The sequence below is a fragment of the Podarcis bocagei genome, assembly GCF_964188305.1.
Source record: "Podarcis bocagei genome assembly, chromosome: 16".
NCBI lineage: Eukaryota > Metazoa > Chordata > Lepidosauria > Squamata > Lacertidae > Podarcis > Podarcis bocagei.
In genome coordinates, this window is record NC_138142.1 from 10,829,393 (window position 1) to 10,855,255 (window position 25,863).

Consider the following 25,863-nt stretch of genomic DNA (forward strand, 5'->3'; position numbering starts at 1 on the left):
CTTTTTTTAACAGCTTGGCAAGGGGGAGAGATTTTGTGCAAAGAAACAGCAAGGAGGAGGCATGCTTTTCCTGCTGAAAACACACACACCCAAATGTCTTCCCACAACACCATTTTAATTATGTATTGTTGAAGTTTTAGCTAAGTCAAAGGTGCTGAATTTTTTCACTCCTCCATTGCCTCTGTTATGCCTAGGGATGGGGGAATCTCCCGATTTTGATTTTGTTCAATTTCTCATTTCCCCCAATCAGTTCTCCCCTTTTTATGTCAGTTTGTGATATATATTTTTTAAAGTCCTCATGAAAATTCAGCAGTATATTAATTCAAATTTCTTCCGAAACCCGTTTGGCCCACTTTGCAAATTGATTTCCCCCTGCATAACGTGTTTTTGTATACTATTTGTATGCACACTTTACCCTAGTATATGTGTTTTTGTACACATTACTTGGCTGGAGTACTGCATCGCAAAATTCAGGGAAATGCAAATTTCGAAGGATGGCTGTATTTTTGTTCCTGCATTGTTTCAGAAAGGGTGGATTAGGTAGGTTCCCCTTAAAAAGAGAACTGAATCTAATCTCCCCACCCCCAAATCCCTAGCTATGCCTAACTGTGTGATAAATGGATCAGGTGCTGCAGATTCTCTCCCTTCACCTGGCTTCCTTGCCTCTGTCATTTCTCTCCCCCCCCCCCTGCCTTCCACAGGCTCCCCAGCCTGGTTGGAAAGGAAATAATTGGTGATGCTTTGCAATGGTGGCAGAAACAGTGACGGATGCTGCCCTCTCAGCAGATGAGTGCTTTGTCTGTTGTTTCCAGAGGCTTCATAAACAAAGCCATTAAAAAAAATAAAATCTCATTGGAGTAAGCTCTGGTGGACCTAGCAAGGCAATCAACATAACTTCTTTAATGACCCTCGTTTTGTCGGAATTAAATCAAACCTACTGAATAGTTATGCTTCACCAAAGAAATACACTTGGCTCTGTCAGCGCCTTCTCCTTCTCCAGGATGCATGGCAATAGGGCCCCAGGTCATGATCACAGCACAGGAATAAGGAACCAGCTTTAAGAAACCACTAAATACTGTACTAATTGGGTTCAGCCCATATGTGAGAGAAGGAAGAGCAGATTGCCGGACTCAGAGGACTAATTTTGACTCGGGGAATAAGCTGTACCAGTCTGTAAATGGGAGGCACGAGTATGACTGAGTACATCTCCAATGCTAAAATAACCTTCACCTGCTCCCTGCTCCTTTTAAAAGTAAATATCTGTCTGTTACACCTGCAACCTTAGCAAACATGGGACCAGGATAGTTGGAGGCAATTACACTTCTATAAACCTACCCACCATCCTCAGTTTTAATTCCTGCTGGAAACACTGATAAGTTGGGGGGGGGCTGTTTCACCATGGACCAAATCACAAGGACTTAGACATCAAGAGAATCTCCATTAGCAGTTATTCAACAAAGAGGTAAACCAGGGGGGAGCTCCTGCTCATAGTTCATTCTTGATATTCCAGCAACCACTGCCAAGAGCAAGAGAGTGGTTCTCCATCTGTTCCTGCCTCCTCCAAGTGGATGGAGATCATCATTTATCTACCTTGAGGTGCCCATCTGCCTTCACCTTTAAAAAAATGTGGGAGATGCAGTCACAGAGGGTTCAGAAGGAGTGTACACACAATATATTGAATGAGTGTACAATCGGCGTACACAAATAGTAAAGCTCTACACTCATGTGGTTATTCACATGTAACGTGTGCAGTCTGTGTACCTCTGTACACAAATATTAAGGCTGAACACTCATATTTGTAACATTTAACAGATGTAGTGTATCTGTGTACACAACAGTGGAAATGTACCAAGTCAACAAGTGCACAATCTTTCACACAAAGACTTAGACATGTGCAGAGACTTCTTGCAATTATGTTCAGGGTACATGTGTATAAGCCTAGGATCTCTGCTTACAGCTGTCAGAAAAAGGGGCTTATTAATTATTACCCAGCAGAAGAATCCAGATAATTTCTTTTGCCTCAAAATAGTCAGACCAGTGACAATATAACCTCTGTCAGAAAAAAAGTCAAGGAGGAAGAATATTTTCTTTTATAAAATAAATTAAACTTTCTCTCCATATTTTCTTTGTGATGAATGGAGACAGTTCAACTGGCAGCATTTTCCTAAGAGTTGAAAAATTAGACAGAAAAGCTCCGGAGACACAATTTGGTCATCGATCATCCTCTTTTCTCCCCTTCATCTTGAGAGAAGTCATCTAATAGCGACATCCTTGACTAAGATTTAAACAACAGTCATTCCATCAGAGATGGAGAGACCTGACTAGCTTCCTTAAAATGTACGGGGACACACACACACACACGTTTAGGAGTCTGGCTTTCAGTCACCAATGGACATGTTTTGAAAAAGGGTGAACTTCCAGAACTTCCACATATTTTGGGACAACAACTTCCATCTTTCCTAAGATAGGAAAGATGAGAAACCAACTTTTAAAAGTTTGCCCATCCTTTGGTGGTAGAATTGGTTAATGTAGTAGCCACCACGTGCAAGGATGGAAACCTCAGGCCCTGGGGGCTGAATTTGACACTCCAGTCTTCTCTATCATCCCATCAAAATTCTTTCCTTCTCAGAAACCTTGTGAGCTCCAAATGCCAGTGGTGCACAGGGCCAGAGCCAACAGTGGCCAGAGCAATCAATGTGAATGTTATCTTTGGAGATGTTGTGGTCCTCAAGGGGACTTCTCAACAGGGAAGCAGGAGGACTTGGTGGCACAGCCACTTGATGTGACTCTAACACCACTTTCCGTCAGTGGAGTGCACTCCACCTCCAGGGAGACCCAGATTGGATAGTAAGTCAGCCATGTCAATGTCTTAGACTACACCTAACCATGTACCTTAGAACTCTGTCACGGCATAGCCTTGACCTTATGGAAAGATAACCTGTAACCTCACTCAACATCTCAAAGGCTGATCATGTGCCTGTTCAAAAAAAGAGAACAAGATGACAATGTAAGTATGCAGGGGACTGGCAGGGCTCTGGGGTGTGTGTGGCAGAGGCAGCGGAGGCAGATGATGATCCAGGAGAAAGGCTCAGCAATTTATAGGGTTTTGTACTGTTGGGATATCAAGTTAGAGCAGTCAAGTCCAACATTTCCTGTTTGCCAGAATGTGGCTCCAACAAGGGAGTACTTCATGTCAAACCTATGGGAGCCACATACACCCCTGGGTGCAAGCAGGTAGATGGACGTGACCTAAATAAATGGCTAGGCATGTAGCCATTTCTCCTCTTGGCTCTCTTGATCTTCTCTCTTCTGCAGTTCATATGCTTCCTGCACATGGTTCATCCATAACATCCATAACAAAAGATGTAGGCCCATGTTGCAAGCCTGAGGCTTAGCTCAGACTTCTCTTCTCTTCAATCTAATCTACAGAATGTGCCTGTTACTGCAGCTTAAGCCTGCCTTCCGATTGCTGCTGAATGTGAACTAACTGTGAGTAAACTTTATTCTTATTTTAAGAGGACTTTTGTGTTGTTATTGTTTGAAGAGGGAAATAAGGAAAAATCCAGGCTGCACTAAGGCATCCTGGATTGCTTCATCGGGGACTCAGCTACATTAGTCAAAAAGCAGTGTTTTGAATGCATTATAAACATGCAACACCAGATGGCACTGCAGAGTAAAAAAATAAAATCTATGCTATTTTGAATAGCATTTTTTCTTTCATTATAATGACTTAATTTCTGACTTACTTATAGCATTTTTTCCTGTGTGTAGATCCACCCCAAAAGGCTGAAACCAACTATCAATAGCTTCCTACTTGCTGCAAAGGAATGTGTTCTGCTCTACGCCCACTAATGTGAGTAAGGAAGAATAATATCTAACTAATATATCCTCTCCTGCCTTCCATATACATTCTTGCATGTACTACGTGGGAGGCAGGAGCCAGAGCTGGAGGAAGGGGAAGAGTCAGAGCAGTCAGAGATGGGGGAAGAAGCTGCAGGATGCGTCAGAAGTGGAGGGACAGACTGTTTCTGAGAAGAGAGGGCTGGTAGAATCCCTTCCATCCCCTTCCCCGGGAGAGTCTTGTAGAGGTAGGCACAGTGGCAACTTCCTTGCAGGAGAAGTCACAGATGGCTTGCGCACACCCTATCAGGTGAGAGTACTTAAGTTTGGGTGGAGCCGTTGTCACACTGTGGTTCCAACAGTCCAGCACAGCGCAAAAGCCTGGACAGGGGATGCCAGCTCCTTAACCACCAGAAGCATGTGTGTGTGTGTGTGTGTGTGTGTGTGTGTGTGTGTGTGTGTGTGTGTGTTCTGGGCACCTTAGGAGCTACTATAAGTGTGTGCTTTGTCAATAAAGAATTAAACTAGCTGCCGTTTGTCCTCATTGGGCTGGGTGTGCTTAGGACAAGCACCAGACAGCGATCAGCTTCTAACGCAATTAACAAACCCTTGCCAAGTGAGTCAATAAGAGCACTTCGTCAGCCCATAATAACTCTGGAGGGTATAAGAGGAGCCTGCCACCGTAATGCCTTTAATTGTCTTTAATGTTTCATTAAACACAATTAGATGCAAAACGTCAACTGCGCCATTTGTTGTGGCTTTAATTACGCAAAGGGCAAGATATAAGAAGATTTGATTAACCCCCGTGTTTGTTGAACACTTAGGGGAGATACCCCCTGTTAAAACAAGGGTTTTTTGGAGTCTGGGGAAAATGACACAGGCAGTGCCATCAATTTGCTAACGATTTCATGGCTTCCCCACTTTTCAGGAGGTGAATACCAAGACAAACTTGTAGCACCCAAAACCCCTCACTGAGGTTCACTGCCCTCATTTTGTGATGGCTCCTTTTCTTACAGATATACTGGGGTGGGGGGTTTCATGCATCCACCTAACTACCTGGAATAGATCCAATGGAATCAATGCGCCAGGCTAGCAGGTTCATTAATTTTGATGGGTCCACTCTGAGTAGGACTTAGTTGGCCATGGTCTTAGGTGTTGCATTCCAGATGTTGCAGACCACAGCTCCCTCATCACCCTTGACCATTAGCCATGCTGGTTGTGGCAGATGGGAGTAGGAGTCCAGCAACATCTAGAGGGCACCATACTGACTGCCCACAGCTGCAAGGGGGGCAGGAATTGAGAGGCTGCATGCTTCAATTATGCATTAGTCCCTAGGGACAGACAAATCAGTCTACTTCCATGTCATGTCAATTTTTGTTCCCCTTAATAATATTCCCATCCTGTTTCTGCATTAATCTGCTCATTTTAAATAAATAAATGTAATTTGATACAATTACACTGTTTAAAAATTAAATGCATTTTTTTAAAAAAAAAAGTAGTTAAAACTAAATACATGCAAATGTCCTTTAAAAAAAATGTGAGCTTCCATTAGCAGAGGTATTACATATTTTTCTTCCAAAATACTAATTCCTTCATATATTTCAGTATGTTTTATTTGAGCTGAAAATTGTGGCAGAACATTTGGGTGAAAGATGGTGGGCAACCAACTTCCAACCCACACTGTAGTCTGCAGGCGATGCATTCCTTGAGGGACAGATCTGCTGCTCCTGTGAATCCTGCCACCCAAGGCAGTTGCCTCACCTAGTGTCATGAGTGGGCCGGCCCTGATCACAATGTAGAATTAGCAGAATGGAAGACTGCTGTTGCACTCAGGTCCTGCTTGTGGACTTCCCACAGGCTGGCCATGGTCAAAACCAAGATGCTGGACCAGATGGGTCTTTGTCCTAACCCAGCAGGGTTCTGCTCATGTTCTTAAAAGGATTCAACAAATTCAAATAGCTATCAGTGGTTACTATCTGAGGCAAAGGCTCTGGGACATATCACATAGTGATCTCCGATCTCAATCTCATGTTATCTGTGGCCCATTAGCAGCAGGAATTCACTATGGGTTTGAGTTTAAGATACCTGCATATCTTAGAAATTTGTCTGTACTAACATATCAGCGTCTTTTCACCAGAGCCAGATTAAATGTATTTTCATCAGAAGTGTTAAAGGGCAGACTGAGAGGTATCCCTTATCAAAATAGGATCTGTGTGTGTGCTCTCAGGATGTCGACTGCATGAGGCATATTTTATTGCATTGCGGACAATATGATCACGCTAGGGAACTATTGATTAAACCACTACAGTGGTACCTCGGGTTACATACGCTTCAGGTTACATACGCTTCAGGTTACAGACTCCGCTAACCCAGAAATAGTACCTCGGGTTAAGAACTTTGCTTCAGGATGAGAACAGAAATCGTGCTCCAGCAGCGCGGCAGCAGCAGGAGGCCCCATTAGCTAAAGTGGTGCTTCAGGTTAAGAACAGTTTCAGGTTAAGAACGGACCTCCGGAACAAATTAATTACTTAACCCAATGTACCACTGTATTGGCAAATCGGATGGGTCAATCTGAAGCCTACTATATCAAATACCTTCTGGACAACCAATGTACCACTGTATTGGCAAATCGGATGGGTCAATCTGAAGCCTACTATATCAAATACCTTCTGGACAACAAGTCCAATGATATCACAGTGGCCATGGCAAAGTTTCTTTCAGTAGTCATACGAATCAAAGATCAATATACCCATGACTAAACAAATAACGCTTCGGTCTCCCTTCCCTGGGGGGTTGTCTGTATGAGTCTGTATTTTATTCTGTATCTATGTTATGGGTCATTGGACTGCAATAAAGATTATATATATACTATCAGTGGGTGGCGCTGTGGTGTAAACCACTGAGCCTCTTGGGCTTGCCGATCAGAAGGTTGGTGGTTCGAATCCCCACCACGAGGTGAACTCCCATTGCTCTGTCCCAGCTCCTGCCAGCCTAGCAGTTCAAAAGCATGCCAGTGCAAGTAGATAACTAGGTACCACTGTGGTGGGAAGGTAATCAGCGTTTCCGTGTGCTCTGGTTTCCATCTCAGTGTTCCATTGTGCCAGAAGCAGTTTAGTCCTGCTGGCCACATGACCTGGAAAGCTGTCTGTGGATAAACGTCAGCTCCCTTGGCCTGAAAGCGAAATGAGCACCACAACTCCATAGTCGCCTTTGGCTGGACTTAACTGTCCAGGGGTCCTTTACCTTTACTAGCCATGATGCCTATGTTTTACATCCACTACCTCAGAGGCAAGCATGCCCCTGAAGATGGATAGTGGAAGATTCAGGAGAGAGATAAATGGCTACTAGCAACCATGTCTCCACTGCCAGAGAAACTATGTCTCATGGGTGGGCAAAGCACTGTTGTGCTCATGCTGTGCTTGTGAACTTCGCATTAGAGCATCTTGTAGGCCACTGTAAGAACAGGATGCTGGACTAGATGGGCTATTGACCTGATCCACCAGGCTCTTTTTATGTTCATTAGGGGACATGCTATCATTGGCATTGACAAGATTTCCTCCATTCAGTGCTGGTGGGAGTCAGTGAGGTCTCTTTCAGTTCTGTGATTCTTCCATTCTCCAGGGCATGTGGGGCAGGGATTCCACTGACCAGAAGGACCTATATACTGTATGCCTCTGTGTAACTTAATTACCAGACATTGGCTGTGATGCCTGGCAGTTGCTGCTCTTGTTCCTTCTCACCAAACAACTCTTGCCACCCACTTCTTGCTCACTTGCTGGGAACAGTGCCAGGCAGGCAAGCAAGGAAGTAGGTGTTCCTCCTCTTCACTGTCATTGCTTGCTTGCTCACTTTCCCTGGCTCAGAGGAAAATGGTAGGCTAGAGAGCAAGCAACAGTGGTGAGAATCAACAGGCATGTGAGTAAGGAAGAGGGAGAAATTCATTTAGTTCATCATTTAAGGTGAAATTCCCAAATTCACACTTAACTGATGCACAGTCTGAAACCCAGCTCTCATTTGAAATCTGCACTTCTCCAGATCCTGTGGTTGCAGATCTCCAAAATTGATAGATTAGTGAAAAGTACCCCCAAAATTGATAGATTGGTGAAAATAACATACAGAAGTGTATTATTTCAAGGAAAAATTGCCTACAAATATGTATATACCTGGCAAAATTGTGTCCTAAAACATTACGCATGCACACACACAATATACCAGTACAGTATTTATTCACTTGCTCCCTCTGATCTTGACATACAGTGGTGCCTCGCAAGACGAAATTAATCCGTTCCGCGAGTCTCTTTGTCTAGCAGTTTTTTCGTCTTGCAAAGCAACCCTATTAGCAGCTTAGCAGATTAGCGCTATTAGCGGTTTAGCGGCTATTAAAGGCTTAGCGGATTCGCGGCTAAAAGGCTATTAGCGGCTTAGCAGCTTAGAAAAAGGGGGAGCGGGGGGAAATCGGAACACTCGCAAGACGTTTTCGTCTTGCAAAGCAAGCCCATAGGGAAAATCGTCTTGCGAAGCAGCTCAAAAACGGAAAACCCTTTCGTCTAGCGGGTTTTCCGTCTTGTGAGGCATTCATCTTGCGGGGCACCACTGTATTTGGTTTCCCCTATCTCCCCAGAACCACCATGTTGTCATACACAGCAGACTAAACATAGAGTGTGGGGAGAGGAGAGCACATGACAGGAAGTGCATCTGGCTGAGTCTGAGTCTGCCTATCAGCAATGTGGCTCTGTGATCTTAACCCCTTCACATCATGCTAACCTGCAAAAATATGCATTGTTAGATTTGGTGGCAAATCTCCCACAGAACTTCACTCACTCCTTCTTCCCTGGCAAGGAAGGGGCATTATTTTGTGGTTCACCTCAGGTGCCAAAGTACCTTGGGCAGGCCCTGCCTTCTCTGCCCATTACTCATATTTAGTTGAGACTGGTACCCATTGCAACTGGTGGTGCACATTCTAGGGAGCCCAAACAGCAGGCACGGAAACAGCCAATGATAGTCGGAGCCAGCAGATTCTGGTTTTGTCCCCATCCTCCTCCCTGCCAAGTTCTACAAAAGCAACGCTAAGACTGAGGAGGAAGCTGACACCGGGTGGTAGCTCCTGAACTGGTTCTAAGTAAGGAGGGAGGCTGATGGGGAGGTTGGCTGTGGGCAGACGGAGACTTACTTGCCTCACTTGCCCTAAAGGACTAGTCTCCACTGCTCATATCCTCCTTCTCCACCGCCTGCATTTAGCCTCTTTGGGTTTCCATCCCTTTTCCCCAGCAAGAGTGTTTTATATTCCCGAGTAGCAACGTTAAAGATTCTAGCCTAACTCAAAGTGACAAGAGTGTCTGTGCAGGCTGGGGACTCCGTGGTATTATTAAATGTGCACCTCAGAGCTATTTGGGGAGGGAGGAAGAGAAAACTCACCAGGGAAACATATCTTAATTTGTCTCCTTTCCAATTACATCATCAGTCTTTCAACATTCTGTTTTCCCAGAGATAACGCTCTAAATAGTTCCATTAAAGCAGATGGGTGTGGGATTTATCTCCGCCCCCCTCGGTGACTCCTGTCACCATCCCTACTGTTCTATTGATCTTCCAAGAAATGAACTGCAGTATAAGCAGAATGCAGTAATCCAGGCAAAGATGGAAGGTGACTCCACACATTATGCGGCTGCAGACCTGTTTCCTGCAGCCACAAGGATGCTTGGCAGGGAGGGGCAGCCAATCCCAGTGGAGCCTAGTCCATAACGGCAAGCAGGGCACTGCCCCATCAACCTCAGCCTGCCCTCAGCCATCCAGAGGGTGGCACTGCCTGTGGGCTTCCTCCTCCTTAGTCTCAAGGTTGCCCTTGCAGAACTCAGCAAGCAGGAGGATGGAGACAAAACTCGAATACGTTGGCTCTGCCTGTCATTGGCCGTGGCCCTGCATCACGGCTCCACCTACCATTGGTCTTCTTGTCTTCCACCTTCGGCTGCCATTGGCTCTGGCTCCACTTACTGTCGGCCTCCCTGCCTTCCACCCTACCAGTCCCAATGGACATCAATCGCCACTGGCCAATCCTTTGGACCCATTTCACAGATTGCATTGCAACAAACCAATGTTTGCCATTAAGTGTGTTGTCAACTAGAGAAAAAGGAGGAATTGGTTTGGTTCACATTTCAATGTGAACCAGCCTAGTTCATTCATTTTTGGACTAACTTACATATTGGAAAGCAGCTATTCATCAGATCACACGCTTCTCCAATTTTTTGCTGAGCAGTTTAGCCCCCACCCAAATGTGTGGAAAATGTATATTTCGTGGGGAAATGCATGCATTAATGTGTGTTTAAGGGGGAAATGCACTGAAGAAGTATAAGCAATTCATATTTTAGGAGGAGAATGCATACAAAATTCATATAATGTGCTTACCTTAAGGGAACGTGCATACAATTTAAATTTTTGTACCTTAAAAAAAAAAGAAATCCACCAGAAAAAGTGGGATGGAATGAGCATGTGCAAAATTGACCTGGAATGAAAACAGACTGCTCTGCCCATCCTTACTCTCTACAAGGGGCTGTTGCCAAGCATCTACTCCTAAATGAGTGTCCATGATTTGAAACACAAATGCCCCCTCCCAATTATGTCCCCCATTCATGAGCAGCAAAATTGGAGGGAGGGATCTCACTAATTAATTCTTCTGAGGGAGGAAAACATTCTCTCATTTCTTTTAGGGGCAGGTTGGGACACTATCACAAACAAGTAGGAATACAAACAAGGACTGGGCTGTCAACACAGCAGCTCTCTGGAGATACTGGAACCAACCATGGGGGCAGGGGGGTTAAAGGAAATGAAAGGCACCCCCCCAAAAAAAAAAACACCTGGTATTGCCCATGGATCTGATCAAAACTCATAGAAATGATCTCAGGGTGATGGGTGAAAAATAACTAAGACTACAATCCTAACTCCACTTACCTGAGAGCAAGCCCCATTGAATTCATTTGGCATTATTTCTGAGCAGACATGAGACTGTACTGAAAATGAATAGCTGATTTCTCAAAACATGGTTTGGGCATGTATGATATTTCAGCATCTCTGTGGCATCCGTTCAGCTTGGTTGGTGCTTTCTGAACCTACCATGTGAATGAGCACGTGCTATTTTTGTCCAAGAGGTTATCGCAGAAAGGCCAGCTAGAATATCCTTCAGTAATAAAGTGAATTACTATGATATTTGACCCATAAGACCAGAGATATTTTGAGTACCTATAAGATACGCTGTAAACTTAATTTGTCAGGCAGCAGCAGCTGCTAAAGATAACACTCCTGGTGAACTTAACTTGTGATCAGCCACAAAGGAACACTCAAACACTGTCAAAGTTCCCCCACCGTTTCTAAAATATACAAGCGTGTTTTATGGACACAAGCTTTTCAAGCATCCTGAGTTAGCTGTTTGACTCACTTGTGCAAAATGTGTTTATTTTCTGTCTCTAGAGAGGAGCAAAACAGATATGGGTCTGACTAGGAGGAAGGGTAAGAAATAAATTTAAAATACAGCAGGATCCTGAAAACATTATTTGAATTTCTGCTGAAATTAGGGAACATGAGGAATTGTTAAATATTTGGCTTGTGGGTATAGGGCTGGAATTATTCAGTTTCAGGAATTTAGACAGCCCAGGAACAAAACCTTTGAGCATGCTTAGAGCAGGATAACTGTTAAAAACCTGTGGTATTTGTATGTGTGTGTGCTGTTGTATTACCAACCTTACTGTATGCTTGTGAAACATGGACCACTTATAAACACCATCTCCAACTCCTCGAAAGATTCCATCAACGGTGTCTCTGAAAACATCAACAATCGTTGGACAGGTCATGTTGTGCGGATGCCTGATTATCATCTTCAAAGCAACTACTCTATTCCGAACTTTAAAATGGAAAGTGTAATGCTGGTGGTCAACAAAAGAGGTTTAAAGACTGTCTCAAGGCAAATCTAAAAAAATGTAGTATAAACATCAACAATTGCCTGCGAGTGCTCCAGTTGGAGAACAGCCTTTACCAAAGGTGTCATGGGCTTTGAAGACACTTGAACTCAGGACGCAAGGGAGAAACGTGCTAAGAGGAAGGCACGCCTGGCAAATCCACACCGTGATCAACTCCCACCCAGAAACCAATGTCCCCACTGTGGAAGGACGTGTGGATCCAGAATTGGCCTCCACAGTCACTTACAGACTCATAGTTAGAACCATGTTTATGGAAGACAATCTTACTTGACTATGAGTGATCGCCAGAGAAGAAAGTGTTCGTTCTACTTCAGTAACTTGAGCACAGTCCAGCTAGGACTCCTTGTTATTGCAGTGACTCACACCAAAGGCTTGTCTAGTCCAGCAGTCTGCTCCCACAGTGACCAATCAGATGCCTGTGGAAAGTCCACAAGCATGATCTTCGTGCTAGTCAACGAGTTGAGTATCAGTTCAATTCATACTTAATTTCACACACACACAAACACACACACACACAAAACCCCCAACCAACTTGCTCAAGCACCTCTACATCCAGATGCCAGCTGATGGATGGAGGGGAATCTGGTGGAGGTGGTCCCTCAGCAGAGCAGATGTAGTGGTCCTGCTTCCTTGCTGTTGCCTGATGGAATGTCTGCTTCCTAGTGACAGCTCACGGAAGGAGGAGCCAGATAGAGCTGGTCCTTAGCAAACTAAGTCTAACTCTTCCTTCGATGCAGCCACATTGAGTCCTTCCTTGCATGCTTTGTATATCAACACCGTGGTGTTTGCACAGAGCTAGTAGATTGCAAAGGTATTGTGTTCCATTGTAGTCTCTAAACAGACTGAGAAACAGCACATATGTGTCACACAAACTTTGTTTTTGCTTCTTCTGCTGTTGTTGTTTGCTCCCCTGCATATGGAGGAAAACCATCAATCCTCACCCCCTCCTCTTTACCCGATCACAGCTCTTTCAGTTGCCACTAGCCTATCAGTAACAACAGTCAACAGAGCCCCCAAGGAGATCTTGCCAAGCCAGTCTCTGACAGCCAGTTTATTTTGGAGAGGGATCCATGGGCTTCTTTCCCCTCCACATGCAATCTTGCTTTCTTTCATGAAGTTCTTCCTCTTAGGTTTTTCTCCAGCTTAGAGATAATGGAAGTGCCAAAGCCTGGGGGAATGGAGAGAGGAGAGAGAAACTGCTTTAAAAAAAATAATTCAGAGCATCAGTTAAATAGCTTTTTCTGAACTGCTTTGGTTAGCTGCAAAAATAACATCAGAGGTTATTGGAGGTAATGATGTCAAGTGATTGGCACCCGGAATCAGCTGTTTCAGCAACCTCCTTTGAAGGTGCTCCCTAATGCAGATCCACTCTGATAAGTGCTGACAGAGAGCCTTGCTTGCAAATGAACCATCAGGATTCCCTTTAAGCTCCCAATTGTTCCTTTGCAGCCATGCCCATGCCTGCCTCATGTATGCCTTCAGCTGTGGGGTCTGGAAAGCATGGCGTGTTGAGCCAAATCTGGACCTTTTCCAGATCTCATTGGGCCAAAGGTTCCCCACCATTGATGTAGACGACACTGTGCTATCTATTAAATCATGGAATTATAGAGCTGGAAAGGACCATGAGGGTCATCTAGTCCAACCCCTCCAATACAGGAATCCTTTGCCCAACATAGAGCTTGAACGTATGACCCTGAGACTAAGAGTCTCATGTTCTACCAACTGAGCTATCTTTGGACGGTCCAGTGTTCTGAAGTGGTACAATCGGTGTGGCCTGGGAAGGGGACATGTTATTGACAAGTCAAGAATTGGGACCATGTCAACAAACAACAGAACCTTCAGCAAACCTTGGAGAACAAGTGCTACTGTACTATAAAGGGCAGAAGTGGAGAAGCTCAGGCCTGAGGGATCCCACACACCCTCACCAGACCCCAGCCCTACCTCACACCCTCAGGTGCCTTTGCCCGGTTTGGCATACCATAGTGCCTCTCACTTGCCCAGATAGAGAAAGGGGTATGTGAGGGACCTCTGTCTTTTGCTGGAATGTCAGATCTTCCAAGTGTCCCTATTTTCCAAGGACAGTCACGGTTTCTGATTTGATCCTGGAATGTCCCGCTTTCCCTTAGGATGTCCCTATTTTCATCAGAGAAATGTTGGAGGGTATGGTAGGACAGCCCTATTTTCCTTGGAGAAATGCTGAAGGGTATGGAGTTATGCGACTTCTGAGCCAAGGAGATAAGTAACTATGCAACCTTCAGAAGACACCTGAAGGTAGCCCTGTATAAGGAAGTTTTGCTAAAATGTTTGATGTTTATTATGTTTTTATTTTGTAAGCCTCCCAGAGTGGCTGGGGCAAGCCATTCAGATGGGCAGGGTATAAATAATAAAATTACTATAATTACTACTACTACTACTACTACTACTACTACTACTACTACTACGGAATAGGGCATCACTATTTTCATCAGAGAAATGTTGGCAGGTATGGAATGTAAGCCAGTTTACACAGGTAAACTTTTGCCTCTGGCCTCACCCACCACCAGCATGCGGCCCCTGGAAGGTTGCCTGTGAGGCAATGTGGCCCTTGAGCTTTCAAAGGTTTATCCGCCCCTGACGCAGAACCAGCCTTTGGAGCAGAGAAGCACACCCACCAGATAGCCCAAAGGTCATCATCTGTGCACATCAAAGAGAACAACAAAAGACAAATGAGACATTTGTGCTGCCGTGAGCTTGTTCCATTAACCCAAAAAACATTGAATTGTGTGGGGTGGGAGTGGGGGAACCATGAATCTGATTCCTTTCCGAAAACGGAGCATTTGCTTCACGTTTAAGTGGTAATAACTGAGTTTTCTATTCCCAGGGGTAGGCGCTTTACTTTGAAAGCAAAGATGTCAGAGTGAGTTCAGCCTCCCAGCTTGATAGATTTAAACGTGGCCGATGACTAACGAGGCCCGCTGCGGTACAGATTACTGGTGTTTATACAGCTTTACGGAGGAAACTCGTAAAGTGCTCTTTAGATGAAATCAGTACATATTTGCACATTAACGTAATTTAATCATAATACTCACATTATCACTTCACTCTCAGCAGGGGGGAGGGGGGGCCAAGCATGCATTAGCAAACACAGAGAGAATTCTGCTTCCATTTCTAGACTAATTACAGGAATATACTAGGGTTTGTGTGTCTATGTGTGTGTGTTTTCCCCCCTTCACGTGTTTGTTCCCAAAATATTTTTTTAAAAAAATTAAATTTCAGAGACAACAGAAACATCTAATCAGGCTTTTCCTCTAAGTGGGAATGGCTTCTCTACGAATTGGTTTCAAGCAAAAGAGTTTGCAGAAAGACAGTTCTCTTAACAGCAACGTTTTCTGCCACCAAAGAATGAGTCAACCCAGGGAAAGGCTGCGTGGGACTATGTATCAGTTTCAGGCAACCCTTTTCACCCTGAGGCCCACATTCCTTTCAGGGTAAGCTTCTGAGAGCCATGTGCCTGCGAGGGGCATGGCCATGGGCAAAAGTGGGCAGCGAATATCAATCATACCTTTGTACAGTCGGCTAATTTCTATACACTCAAGCCACCCCTCTCTATCCTCCCTCCAGGCAAGCAAGAGGCCAGGCAAAAACTCTGAGGGTGCGAGAGGGTGGGCTAGAGAAAGTTTTGAGGACCAGATTGTGAGACCTGGGGCACCACATTGTGCCCTCAGACCTGAGGTTCCCCATCACTGCTAGGTATAAGGTGAGAGAAGATGCTTCCCTGGCCTAATTTCCCATCCTATGGCCCCTAGACAGGCATCTCAGGGGCAGAAGATACATCAGACCTCACTCTCTGAATTTAGCACTGTTGTTGTTGTTGTTGTTTTATTTGTACTCCGCTCATCTGACTGGGTTGCCCCAGCCACTCTGGGCAACTTTCAACATACATGAAAACATAATAAAACCTTAAACCTTAAGAACTTCCCTGTTATACAGGGCTGCCTTCAGAGGTCTTCTAAAGGCTGTATAGTTACGTATCTCCTTGACCTCGGATGGGAGGGCTTTCCACGGGGTGGGCACCATTACTGAGAAGGCCCTTTGCCTGGTTCCCTGCAAATTCACTTCTCACAGTGATAGAACCACTTCCAACAGTGATGCCACCATTTGTCATCTACAGGATAACAGGAACCACAGGGTGGGAGAAATGTAGGGAGGAAATTCACTCTGTCATTTCACAAGTATGCCTAGTAGGGCCGGCCCACACTCACACCCCGCTTTAGCCAAATCCAAGGTTCTGTTTCAGAGGTGGGGAATGCCATGCATAACCTTCCAGGGGCCACATGACAGTGTTGGGTGCGGCAACAGATGTGACTTTTATCTTTGTACAGTAGGCTACAGTCCAGCTGCACAAAACCCAGAGGTTTCCACATTTGCATCTTTCCATGCAAGCAAATAAGAGGAAATAATCTACTCCAAGGACACATTCCAGACACATTCGGGGGGGGGGGCTGGGATATGGCCAGTGTGGCCTGGGGTCACTTCCAAGGGCCAGATAAAGAGTCTTGGAGGGGAGTTGCAGTCCAAAATATCTTGTTGGAGAAAGCTGGCCTAGACTATGAACTTTGACCAGGGAGACCTATCTTCAAATCCCCACCAAGCCATGAAGCTTACCCTTATTATCTGATTATATTTATGTTTTATTGTATGGTTGAGTGGGTTTTTGTTTGGGCCTGGGCTTTTGTAGGGTGTCTTTATCCATAAGTGTTTCTGGGGTGGTTTTGTCATCTGCTGTGAAGACTTGGGTAGGGCTGCCATATTCTTAAAACAAAGTGAAAACCCGGACACAAAGGTTGCTGACCTTTGGGGGGGGGGCAAAAAGAAATGAGTTTTTGAACTACTTTTAATGAAATCTGGATGGAGTCCGGATTTTCCTAGACGTTTCCGCATTTTCCACCCAGACGCTGTTTACTTGATCTGAATACCTGCTGTGTCTAGGAAATTCCAGACGTACGGCAAAGCGGAGGAGAGTTATAAATGTTCTCAATAGGGAAAGTGTCAGGGGTAGAGTTTTACCTGTATCTCTAGTTAAAAGAATCAGGTAGCCGGTGATGTGAAAGACCTGTGTCTGAAACCCTGGAGAGTTCCTAGCAGTCAGAACAAACATTGCAGAGCTAGGCCATTTCCTACGATCCTGAAAAAACAAATTACCGTATTTTTTGCACCATAACACTCACTTTTTTCCTCCTAGAAAGTAAGGGGAAATGTCTGTGCGTGTTATGGAGGAAATGCCTATGGGTGGCATGCCTACGGATTTTCCTCCTCTAAAAACTACGTGCGTGTTATGGTCGGGTGCGTGTTATAGAGCGAAAAATACGGTAATTTTAGTTATGCATGCGGGGCAGGGCAGAGACCTGGAATAGAATGTCAGGCCACTGACAATAGGTTAAGGCTTGGAGAACAAGCCCCTTGCGCACCCATAGCACTGTGCCTGAACCCCCCTCTTATAATATTAGAATTTAGGGGCATCCAATGAAGCATAGTTAAATTATAGTATCACACATTTTAAAGGGACGCGGGTGGCGCTGTGGGTTGAACCACAGAGCCTAGGAGTTGCCGATCAGAAGGTTGGCGGTTCAAATCCCCGCAACGGGGTGAGCTCCCATTGCTCGGTCCCTACTCCTGCCAACCTAGCAGTTCGAAAGCACATCAAAGTGCAAGTAGATTAATAGGTACCGCTCCAGTGGGAAGGTAAACGGCATTTCCGTGCGCTGCTGGCCACATGACCCAGAAGCTGTACGCCGGCTCCCTCGGCCAATGAAGCGAGATGAGCACCGCAACCCCAGAGTCGGTCACGACTGGACCTAATGGTCAGGGGTCCTTTACCTATCACACATTTTGATGGTTTTAAAAGAGGATGGCACAAATCCCCAAGGCTATCAATTGTTACTGGTCATGATGGTTATTTTCTGCCTCCAGTGTTGGAGGGGACTGCAACTACAGTCAGATCTTGCCTTCGGGCTTCCCATAAGCATCAGATCAGCCACTATGAGAAGAGGATGATGGACTAGATGGGCCATTGCCGTGATCTAGCAGGGCTCTTCCTATGTTCTCTGGATTAAGAGGACTTGTACCATCTCTTGATGTGTACTCAGATATTTGGGGATGTTCCCTAAGGCACCAATGCAACTCATAGAATCATAGAATCATAGAATCATAGAATCATAGAATCATAGAGTTGGAAGAGACGACAAGGGCCATCGAGTACAACCCCCTGCCAAGCAGGAAACACTATCAGAGCACTCCTGACATATGGTTGTCAAGCCTCTGCTTAAAGACCTCCAAAGAAGGAGACTCCACCACACTCCTATCCACACTCCTAACTATTTTATAACAATATGGGAGAGAAACCCCAAAGTCTGTCCAGCTATCAAATGTCTTGCAAAGCGAATGTAGGCTGTTCCTTTGCTGTTCCTATTGTCTTTTCAAGTCCCAGCATCTTCTTTATTATTATTATTATTCTTTATGGTGGAAGGTGGGTGGAAGGGATGTAAAATACTACCCACTTTAGTCTTTCAAGGGCCTGGAAATCGAATTTGCCCTTTCATGCATCGGGTTCCATAAATTCCAGAAATACAAGGACAGAAAAATCAATGCTCAAAAGGGATGGATCATTCTCCTACCTACCCACTGGAAGAGATGGCTTGAGTTGTATCAGATCTGTCAATAAGGTTGGTGCAGCGTTTCAGTGTTTTTCAAGGAGAGTAATGCCTTTTGTTTTGGTGGGGAAAATAGAAGCACTTGTGCAGGGGAAACACTGTAGGAAGAGTGTGGCCATTAAAAAAATATCCTATGGCAATGTCCACCATTATCTGATCCCCATCTCTTAGACCAGGGATGGGAAACCTGTAGATCTCCAGATGTTGCTGCATTTCAGCTCCCACCACCCACAACCATTGCCCATGCTGTCTGGGGCTGATGGGAGTTGGAGTCCCAAGAACCTTTGGAGGGACCACAGGCTCTCCATCTCTAGTGTCAACCTTTTCAGATATTCTTTCCTGTTGTAGTTTAATCCCAAATTATGGTTGTTCAGTGTCTAGCATGGCCAAGAATAGAGATGGGGAATCTGTGGCCCTCAGGATGCTGTTGGGATCCTATTCCCAATCATTCCATCTAGCTTGGCCAATGCTCAGGGATGATGGAAGTCATAGACCAACAAATTCTAGAGCGCCACAGATTCCATATCACCGTATTGAATTGTTATACTTCCTATCTAAAGGGAAGTTGCTTTCTCTGCTGATGCACCTGTCGAAGAGCTTAATTGCACTGTGGAGAAGGATTCTCAATGAATTCTAACTAAGGCAGTGCTGGGGAACCTGTGATCCTCCACATGTTGCTGAACTAGAGTTCCCATCAACCATGAGCATATGACAGGAGTGAACCAGCAGTAAATCACACAGTGCATGCTGGAGTTAACCCTTTAGTATTAAGAACAGGATCTGCACAAACTTGGCAGAATATCAGGCTTAATGAGCACAGGAACTCATCCCCACTAGGTCTTACCCCATGGATCAGTTGATGAGACTAAAAATCCCTGCCTCCCCACAGCTTCCTAAGTCCCCTCCTCCCCTGGGTCCTTCTCAAGCAATCCGAAACTATGCCAACACACCTGTTTATGCTCCTCCACCTTCATACTTCTGCTGGTCCTGTATTCACACTTTCCGCAAACAGGCACATTTTAATAGACTTTATTTGGTTGGAGAATTCTGCATAGCCAAATTTGAAGAAGTGAAAATTTTGAAAAATTGAAAATTTGGTTCTTACCGTATTTTTCGCCCTATAGGACGCACCGTCCCATAAGACGCACCTAGTTTTTGGGGGGGTAAATAAAGGGAAAAAAATTATTCCCCCCCCAGGCACGGGGCTGGGGCAGCCCGAGCTTCCCCCGACCCCAGCCCCCAAACAGGCAGCTCTCTGCAAGCCGTGGGAGCCCAGCGGTGGCTCCCGCTGCTTGAGAAGAGGTCCGCGAAGCCTGGATGCACTGAGATCAGCGCGCACAGGCTTCGGGATGCCGGCAACTCTCCCCAAGCAGCAGGAGCATTCCCGCTGCTTGAGGAGAGGTCCGCGAAGCCTGGAGAGCGAGAGGGGTCGGTGCGCACCTACCGCTCTCGCTCTCCAGGCTTCAGCGAAAGCCTGCATTCGCCCCATAGGACGCACCCACATTTCCCCTTTATTTTTGGAGGGGGGAAAGTGCGTCTTATAGGGTGAAAAATACGGTATATTGGTTCAGGAATTGAAGATTGGGTATATTTGCATTAAAATACAAACCAAAGCAAATTTCTCCCCCATCCCTACCAATGATTATGACCCTTGTCAAGGGCCCTTCATGCCACAAAGTCATCTAAGCGTAAGAACTTTGCCATGCTCACATGCTCCCTCTCGCTATCTCATGGGCCAGGAGGGCTTGCACCTGAGCCCAACAGTGGCAGCTGGATCCTTCAGTCACTGAAGTAATCTAGCCATCCCCCACCCCAAAGTGAACACATTTGTATGGAGCAAGTCACTCTGCATTCATGTTTGAATGAAGGCCAGACTTTTTTCTCTTTTAAAGAGGGGGTAAAGAAAGATCAGCCTTTGAAATAAGCAGTCTCACTCTGAATAACACACACTGCCTCTTTCTAGCGACATGAATTGCAGATGAAACACTACAAGTGTCTCCTGGAAGTTCTGTTTCTGATCTCATCCGGGGCTGTTGTTCCAGCATGCTCGCCTTTGATATGCAAAATTCCTTTCCCCCTGCCCCCACTTCTCGACTGAAGCACTCGATGTAACTCATGAAATGGTAAACCTGGGAATTCGCCCAGGAGACACGGAGTGTAAAAATGCAAATCGACAACTCTAAAATTGATGAGCATGTACGCGGACTGCTTACAAGATGTGTAGTTTTGGTCTCCATGCACAATTCTAACGAAAGGATACCCACTCCATTTTGTTAATGCTCTTGTGGCAAATAAGTATAAATGAGGGCTGGAAAGGGGACAAATCCTGGAATGTCAATTCTTATAATTTCTGATCCTCTTCCAGCATTTATAGGCAGGCCTGCCAAAGTATAATTTGCATTCACTTAGAAATGACCGGACTTCTTCTCCGAGAGAGTCTAACAGAGATGGTTTCCTGACCCTGAGAGTCATGGTATAGGTATGGTATAGGTGGAGGGAGCGGGTGGCACTGTGATCTAAACCACTGAGCCTCTTGGGCTTGCTGATCGGAAGGTCGGCGGTTCGAATCCACATGGTGGGATGAGCTCCCATTGCTCTGTCCCACCTCCTGCCAACCTAGCACTTTGAAAGCACACCAGTGCAAGTAGATAAATAGGTACCGCTGTGGCAGGAAGGTAAATGGCATTTCCATGCTCTCTGGTTTCCATCACAGTATTCCATTGCACCAGAAGCGGCTTAGTCATGCTAGCCACATGACCCGTAAAGCTGTCTGTAGACAAACGCCAGCTCCCTCGGCCTGAAAACGAGATGAGCGCCGTACCGCATAGTCACCTTTGACTGAACTTAACTGTCCGGGGTACTTTACCTTTATGATTCTGGGTCGCTTAGCAGGTTATTGTCTGTGATTAAACACCACTTTATAACTGGTAGCCGAAGGTATGAACTGAATCTATTAAAAAGCATTGCACTCAAAACCGGGTAATACTGTATTCAACTTTGGACCTGGGGTGGTTTCACTGGCGTGGTTTTGCAATACCAAGTAACTCCCCTGGGGGGAGTAGTTTATTTCATCCATGTCAGGAATGTGGAACCTCAGGCGCAGAGGCCAAATGCATTCTCTATCTGGCCTATATGCCACATACATGCATAAATGGCTTCTAAGTGGTTTCCAAGTATAAAACCAATTATAAAATTGATACATAATAAAAATATGCACTAGAGCAATTCTATCAAAAGCACTACAAATATCTTTAATTAACATTTGCAATAAGACAAACTTGATTTAAAGAGTTAAAGGAGTTGAAAGAATGAGTGAAAAAAAATGAGATCAGGAAGGTCAAGTTCAGGGGAGTGCTGGCCTAAACAGAGCCCACAGAATGCCAGTACTGATGGGGCCTTGCTTTTTTCAGCAGAGAAGGCATTCCACAACACTGGTACCATTGGTGCTGTGGCTCCTTTAAGAGCTTACACTGGGTGCCCACTGGTAAGAGCTGCTTTATTCAGCTGGGCCATCATTAGCTTTATTAAACATGACCTGAATTCCCACAGGTCTTCCCCCTGCATTTCAAAGAGGTCATGCTTGAGCTCCTGAACATATTATGGGCTGCTGGCCAAATATCTGTAGAGTCAGGAGCTGCTCAAGCGCTGCTCTCCGGCTAGATCCAGGCAGCAGCGGTGGTCAGCATCCCAAGGTTATTCTGCATTTCCCTAATGGATCTCCATGCATAATGAATTTGCTCGTTAACAGATTGATTGGGAGGAAAGAGTTGGCTGCTAAAGCCAAGGGTAGGTCTTCAAGGTTCCTTAAGAGACTTGTGATTGATGACTTAATGGGACCCAGTCCTGCAGATATGGACTTCAGGAGGGTTACTTGGGTCAGACCCCATTCTGGTGCACTGGACGTTTTTTGTGCAAATCTCTCCACCTCCCCCCACCTATAAATTCATGTATTTGTGCTGAAATTAGAGCTACACCGAATATTTGCTGGGTCTGATTTTGGAGAAGAAATGAGCCACTTACATGAGGCAGACTTTTCTTTTTACTCTGGACACCTCATTTGCATCAAGATTCACTTTGTTTCACCATTATTTCACCCTTTGGGTGTGGAGCTTCTATACTGTCTCCCTCCCCAGTAGCTGCTGCTTTGTCACTATTGTGTGGGTGACCCTATCATACCTAACCAGGGAGCTTTCAATGAATGGGATGTTGCTGCGATGCTATGTAGCTGACAGGATTCGGCGAAGGCAGAGATGGGGAATCTTTTCCAGCACATAGGCCACATTCTCTTCTTCGAAATGAAGGCAAAATTTACTTTTACAAAGTATGCTAATTTCTACACACACACACACACACACACACACACATATCTACCTTTCCATCCGGGCAATTGAAAGGCATGATCAAAGTTCAAGGGCACATTCCAGCCAGGCAAAGACCCTTGGGTCAGTGATGGGGAGGAACGGAATATGGCCCAAGCAGAGTCTTGTGGTTGGAAGAGAAATGCAATTCAGTTTGCATTCAAAAGTGAACCAACCTAATTCACACTTTCTGTAACGATGCACTAATTGAAATGCATCCATCCTTTGAAATTTGCAGTTCTCTGAATTTTGCAATTCTGTTCTCCAGTCAAGTAATGTGCCTAAAAAAGCACAGTGGGGGAAATTGCATACAAATGGTGAAAATAGGGGTAATTAGGACCATCAGAATGCAAGAGGAGCCCTGCTGGATGCAGGCAGTGGACTATCTAATCTGGCATCCTGTTCTCTCTTTTTTTTAAAAAAAAAGATATTTATTAAAGTTTTTTCTTAAAATATAACAATGAAAATGAAAAATTAAAAAACAACATAAAAACAGTTAAAAAAACAAATATTTTTCCATAACATATCTTCCTTACACTTATTTCCCCAGACCTCCTCATACCTCCCTTCTTTGTATTCCACTTCAGCAAATCCTTACCATTAAGCTTTTACCCATTTATAAACCTTTTTTTTTTTTTTTTTGGTATCTCCTAAAGCATTACAGCTGGAAGCCCCTTAGTTTCTATCCAACATCCTTCTAGCATTCATTAATTTTACAATATTTCTGTAAATGGTCTTTAGATTTCTTCCAGTCTTCTTTCACCAACTCTTCTCCCTGGTCTCGGATTCTGCCAGTCATTTCTGGCATCCTGTTCTCTCAGCGGCAAAGGAAATGGCTGAAGGAAACTTTTAAGCAGGTCCCAAACACAAGAACATTCTTTCTTCCTGTGGTTTCCAGCCACAGCTTTGCAAAATAAAAAGTGTATATTAAGCAAAATTGCATGCAAAAATGTGTATAGCAGGAGAAATTTGCACTAAAATGCTGGTGAATTTCCACGAGTCCTTAAAAAAAATAAATCACAAATCAATGAGGGAATGTGGAGAACTGAATTGCCATAGGGGAAAAGGAAACCCAAAATGGACAGATTTTACCAACCCTACCTATGGGCAGGATAGAGATGTTTGGTGGGATGCCCTTGGTCCTCAGTCCTGATGTTTGCCACTTGTGTTTTAGGGGGCCCAATTGCATCCATACTCTATTCTCCTCCTGCCCCCACCCTCAAACACAACACCCCCTTCCCTGCTGACACAAACCCTCCTCTAATCTTCCCTTCGTACCTCATAAGCTGAACAAACAACCCTTCTCCTGCAGGTCTGTGTGGGCAAAGTTAATTATCTCCAAAATAGCTTCCAGAAGCCTCAAATCAATTTATGAAAACAAAAATTAACTTTCCATATAAACATAATTACAAGGAAACAACAGTATCCCAAGCGCTGGTATGAGTGTTCTTCTGGAAGCCGGGAAGAGAGCCAAATGAGTTCATTAGGCAATGTAATTAATAACACTCTCCCCCTTGCTTTAGGAAGCTGTTTATGGCCCTCAGAGCAGTTTTTTTTTTAAAAAGCACTACACAATTGACAGGTTTTAAAGGTGTTTCAGTGATCAAGACAGTGGCTTTTCAAAGAGGCAGTGCTTTTTCTGGGGGGATGCAGGGGTACACATACCCCTAAATATTTTGTGAATTTAGGTTTGGCCTCATTGAGGGGCAGTATTTCAATATGAGTAGGAAAATGAGAGTACCCTTAAACATTTTTCTTTAGGGGAAAAAAGCACTGGGTAGATGAGTTTTTTGTGATTTGGAGATATCCAAGAGGCACTGTCAAGCTGAGGCAGACATCCTGCCCTCTTCCATCTCTACTACAATATATTTATTTATTATTAGCAGTATACCTACCCTGTCCTTTTGCACAAAAATTATGTCAGAGCAGCCTTCAAAAATCAGTCATTACCATCAGGCACACAGTCTAAAGGGGTCATGGCACAAAAAGAAAAAAAGAACAGGAGGGAGGAGGGGAAAACAAGCTCAAGCACACAACCTCTTCAAGTTACAGTCAGTGCCAATGATGGCTTTGGTTTTCTTGCCTTGGATAAAGAGCAGCCCCTCCCTGGAAGCTCTCTTCCTTCCTCAGATCAGAGGAGCAGGTGACAACATCCAGGCAAGAAAGATCAGGGCAGCTCCTGACACAAAGTTCTTCCTTCTGAATATTGCTAATTATGTAGTACATCAGGCACCATATAGCTCAGTGATACAGCACCATGCTATTCTCTCAACAACCCAGTGAGGAATAGGGGTGGTTGGATTAGTCAATTTCCATATCTGTTCTGTTGCATTTTGTGCAGGGCTTGGGGGGAGGGGAGGAATCAGAACTACACAAACACATAAATAATCTAATTTAAAGTATGTACACTTCCCCTAAAGTACACATTATATGCATCATTTTACACATAGCCCCTAAAATGCGCATTTCCCTATCTGTTTTTGGTACCGCATTGCCAAAATTGACAGAGTGGCAACCAAAGGTTCTGTGTTCCAATCCATGTGTTAGTCTGGGAGGTGCAAATTAGGTGAGAACCAAATGAAATTCTCCTTCCCTAGGGAGGAAAGATAAGCTGAGAGCATAAAATAAGATGGGGCAAGGATTGTAGCTCCACGTCAAAACATTTGATTTGCATGCAAAATGCCCAAGGCTCTACCCATGGCATCTTCAGATAGGGCTGGGAGAGACTCTGACTGAAACCCTACACTGACTGCAAGTCAGTGTAGACAATACCGAGACAAATGGGCCAATAGCTTGACTCAGTATAAGACAGCTTCCCATGTCACTAGGGCATGTGTTATCCAAGGTAACCAAAGCGAGTCTCTATAGCCTAGCAAAGATTCAAACCCAGAAAACCTGCTCAAACTCCAACATCCTCACAATGTCCTTTCCTATGTGTTCAGCAAGGCTGGATCGACATTGATCTCCTAAACGTTTTTTGTTTTCGTTTTTGTCTTTTTAAAAAATATATTC